The sequence below is a fragment of the Lissotriton vulgaris genome, chromosome 2_1 (genome assembly GCF_964263255.1).
Source record: "Lissotriton vulgaris chromosome 2_1, aLisVul1.2, whole genome shotgun sequence".
In the NCBI taxonomy this organism is placed as follows: Eukaryota; Metazoa; Chordata; class Amphibia; order Caudata; family Salamandridae; genus Lissotriton; species Lissotriton vulgaris.
Genome location: NC_141687.1, coordinates 995,525,261 through 995,530,091, shown reverse-complemented (window position 1 = coordinate 995,530,091; position 4,831 = coordinate 995,525,261).

Here is a 4,831-nt window from a genome sequence, read left to right as displayed (position 1 = left end):
AACTATCCACTTCGTTCCATTCCCTGTCCATTGAGGTGACATTTTTACTGATTATCCTCACCGCCTTGGTGAGTGTGTGTTCCCATGGGTTAATAGTATCATCCCTGACGTGAAAAACATGCCCCCTTTATATTCCAGCCCCTAACTTCTTCGTCATTTGGCATCCGAGATCACTGCTTCCTTGTCAACCTTCAACTGGAAATGTCATCTATCTGTATACACAGATCCTGAGAGAAATGATCCCAGCCTCCTAGCCTCTTGAACGTACAGCCGCATCTGTAGTAGCCAAATTGGTAGCCAAAAGTGTGTGGGAAATAGGCTCCAGTTTGAAGTTTTGACTGCAACCATTATACTTGCATAATGGCTTGTGGGATCTGTGAGTGTGAGGGCTCAGGCAGGTTTCAGCAGGTATGAGGGGAACATTGCCTGATTCCCTGTGCTGCTGCTCAGGCTGGGCAGAGGTCGAAGGTAATTTCTGTGACGGCTCAGATCAGCGCTTGGGGGTACAACTGGGATGGTAGGCTGGACACCATACATACAATGATAGGACACCACACGCTTGGCATACTGTGTCGGCCGGAAGTCCGGAGCAACCCCGGCCCGTTTATTTATGGTCTCTAGCCACGCCTGTCCAGAGAGTGATACAATGTGCGAGATGTGTTCTGGGGTGGGCTGTCAGCCTCTGCACAACTAGACCGCTACACCCCATCCCAACTTGGTCCTTTTTTTTCACTCATAAGATATAGTTCACTTCAGCACACAAAGTCAGCTACCCTCCTTTTGGGTTGTGGGTTCAGCCTGAGGTTGTAATGATGCCAGTTGAGTCCTCGGTCGTACTGGGGACTTCTCGGGCTGTGACCACACTCCGCCCCTTGCATGTCAGGCTGACTTGAACAGTCTTGCTCTGTTGTGCCCTGAGGCGACCCGTTGCCTGCGCCACCTTCTTCTGTGGCCAGGTTTCTTTCGGGAGCTACTGGTAGGTCTCTTCTCTGGATTGTCCCGACAGGAGACGGGACTTCCTTGAACCACGAGATGTTCCTAGTGATTACTTCTCCGTCACGTTCGGCAGTAGCAGCTGTCCCTTGGGCCAATTTGACTGTCCACAGACCTGGTTTCCTCCACTCCATCGGTTCCGCACAATCACTTTACATCCAGGGATTATCACTCTCGCTCTCGCTCTCTGTCGGAGACTGGCTTTATCGTTAGTCTGCTTGGGCATGTGTCAGGTCATATTGTTCCGGCCTCCAGTTTTCAGTCATCGGCAATAGATCTCGCCGGGTGCCATTCAACATTAACGACCACGGGGACCGCTGTGTCGCGCAATGAGGTGTACTGCGGTATTCCCTCAGGAACTGTTGAAGCACCATTTCTGGATCGGTGCCCTCTGCCACAGCTATGCACAGTATTTTGTTGATGGTGCGCATGAACCGCTCGACCTCACCATTTGCTTGTGGCCACTGAGGTGTTATCCGGTGATGCTTGATTCCTAGACGTTTCATGAACCCCTTGAATTCGCTGCCTTGAAAAGGGGACCTGTTGTCGGTCTTGATGAGGTGTGGCAATCCAAACATAGCGAAGAATTTCTCCAGAATCGGCTGCAGGTTTGTGAATGCGGTTGATGGCAGGATTTCGACAATTGGATATTTAGTATAGCTATCGATGAGGACGGCGGTAACTCTCCCATCCGGGAAGCTTCCGAATTCTAGACTCACCCATGACCACGGTGATGGAGCAGGGTCTTTGGTGATTACCGGTGCCGAGACTTCCGCACTGCTGGTAATCTGACAGGCATTGCAGTTGCGCACGACTGCTTCCACGTTGCTCTCGAGGTCTGGAAACCACACATTCTCTCTCATTCTCGATTTCATCCTCCCAATGCCTTGCTGTCCCTCGTGGGCAAGTATTGTTGGTCTTTCCTGCAGACTGTGTGGTATGACGATGCGTCTTCCTCTCAACACCACTCCGTCCCCGCCGAGCTGAGTTTGTTTCGAACTCTCCACAGTTTTCCCAGGCGGTACCTGTCAGGCTCACTCCACTCCGGAATGTTCTTGAGGAATCCTTCCCATGAGCGACTGAATAGAGCCTTAATCACCCGTTGAAGCACAGCATCTTGTTCTGTTTGTTCCTTTATTTCTTCTAGCGAGAGAGCTCGCGGCCATGACCACTGAGTGGCCATGTTGACAAAATCTTCTGTCTTTGCTTCCTGCTCATCAGCCACGCTACCTGATGGTACTGGGTGTCTGGACAGAAAATCCGCCGGATTCTTTACACCTGGCAGGTATGACAGTTCCATCTGATAATGTTGTAGCTGTATAGCCCACCTTTCAATTCAGGGGGGCGGGTTAGGTGCTATCCCTCTGAACAGTGGGACTAAAGGCTGATGATCCGTTATGACTCGGAACGGGTGTACGCTTACGTATAAATGAAAATGTTTGCATGCCCATTTGATGGCAAGCGATTCGCATTCTATTTGCGAATATCTCGGCTTTGTGGCTTTGAGAGCTTTGCTAGCGAAGGCTAAGGGAACCCAGGTCCCTGGTTCAGTTTCTTGGGTGAGCAACGCTCCAAGGCCTACCGGGCTAGCATCTACTAGTAGCTCCGTTGTGCGAGTGGTGTCGAAAGAGGCCATGGTCATGCTATCCAGCAGGGCCGACTTCATCTGTTTGAACGCCTTGTCCTCCTCCGTGGACCAGACCCGGGGGGCGTCTTTCTTTGTTAGGTTTCTTAGTGGTTCTGCAATGGTTGCCAGGTTTGGGATGAACCTCCTGCAATATGTTGCCATTCCTAAAAAACTCTGCACTTCAGACGCGTTGGTCAGGGCTGGAGCCAGTTGTATTGCCTGAGATTTTCGGGGGTCTACCTTGATGCCGTCTGCGCTGAATACACAGCCAAAGAAGTTGATTGTTTTACAGAAAAACTTGCACTTTTCTTTGTGAAGTGTCACCCCATGTTCGGCTAGTCTCTGAAGCGTGGCTCGGAGTCGCCTGTGATGTTCCTCAAGGGTTTTGGAGTGAATGAGGATGTCATCACTCACGTTCAGCAAGCCCTGGAGACCTGACAGAAGTTCTCTTACAGTATTTTGAAAAATCTATGCTGCGGAGGATATCCCGAAATGTAACCTTTTGTCACTTCGCAGCCCCAGATGGGTCGAAAAAGTTGTTATGTATCTGCTCTCCTCCACCAGCATTAGTTGATGATATCCGGCATTGAGATCAAGTTTTGAAAAACAGTGCAAGCCATTTAGGTCAGCTAGGATATCGTCGACTGTTGGTGTCAGGTGTCTCTCCCGTTTGATCGCCCTGTTGGGCATTCTCATGTCAATGCAGATCCGGATCTTCCCTGGTTGCTTCGGTTTTTCGGCAATTACCATGGGGGATACCAAGTGGGTGGGCCCATTCACTTTTTCGATCACGCCCTGCTGCTCAAGTTTTCAAGAGTTCTTGTTCCACCAGTGGTCGGAGGTAATACAGGATTCGTCAGGGCCTTAATGCTACGGGTTGAACTCCCCAATCTATATGTAGTTATACCGGGGGTCTCTTCATCTGTCCTAGCCCTTTGAATAGTTGAGGGAAAATGTCCAGAATGTTGTCAACCTGGAGGAGCTTGACTGTGTTAGCAAATGTGATGAGATTAAGATCTTTGGCAGCGTGGCTTCCAACAAGCATGTCTGCCTCTCTATCCACGATGTGAAATGTGGTCATTACCTCTTGTGCTTCGGACCTCACTCGAACTGACATCTTTTCCTTCAACAGAAGCGGCGTTTCGCTTCCATACGTGAATATGCAAACTTTGGATGGTGTCAACATGGGCTTTGGTTTCAGCTGCTTGTAATGATGTGCCCCCATGACGTTGACGGTTGCTTTGGTGTCAATCAGGCCAGTGACAGGGGATCCGTCTATTTCAATATTACATTTGGGTTGAGGTCGTTGTCTCGTGTTCAGATCTTCTGCGAATGACACGAAGTAGCATTCCTCATCATCCTCTGTGGAGGAGTCTTCCAAACACTGGGTGTGGCAAGGTGAGGCTTTGACTAACCGCGACGCCGCTCGTTCTTCTAGTGCCAGGTGCCTCACAGCTCCTGTGGTGGCTTCCTTCCGGGGTTATATCTACCTCGTGAGCCTCCGCGACATACACTCGAGAAATGGTTGGGAGTTCCACACTTGGAGCATGTTTTTTTTACTCTTGCCGGACAACTGTCTGGCGGGTGCTCTTCTCTCCCACAGTACTCCCACTGTGATCGCCGCGGTGTTTGGTGGGCCACCTTCCTCTCCCACCTTGGGATGATGTGCGTATTGCGTCTGCCCGCTCCGTCTTGACTGTCACTGTCTGTTCAGGCTGTTTGTTGAAGGCCGATTCCATCGCTGTCGATCTTATGTCTGAAAGCTCATGGGACCAAACAAGGATCAGAATTTCTTCCAGAGTTATTCGGTGTTGTCGAAGGATAAGCGTTCGCAAGGTTTTGTTGCGACAACCCTGGACCAGTTGTGCTGTGACCTCCTTTGTCTGATCATCCTCGGTGCACGTGCTTGCTAGTTCTCTGAGGCATGCATGAAAGGCATCCATTGTCCCACCTTCACGTTGCCTGGCTTGTCGAAGTTTGAACCTTTTTTATAGTGGGGATTGAGCTGAGGGTCGAAGTGGGCATCCAATGCTCGGACTGCTGCATCATAGTGGGTGGATGCGCCTGTGTTCGGAAGGTGTGCAAACAACTTGTATATGACATCACCTGCAAAGTGCAATAACAGTGACCTCTTCACGGCTCCATGTGTCTCTCTGGTCGCGATAAAGACATATGTTGAGGCGACTTACCCATATCTTCCACCTCAGTGAT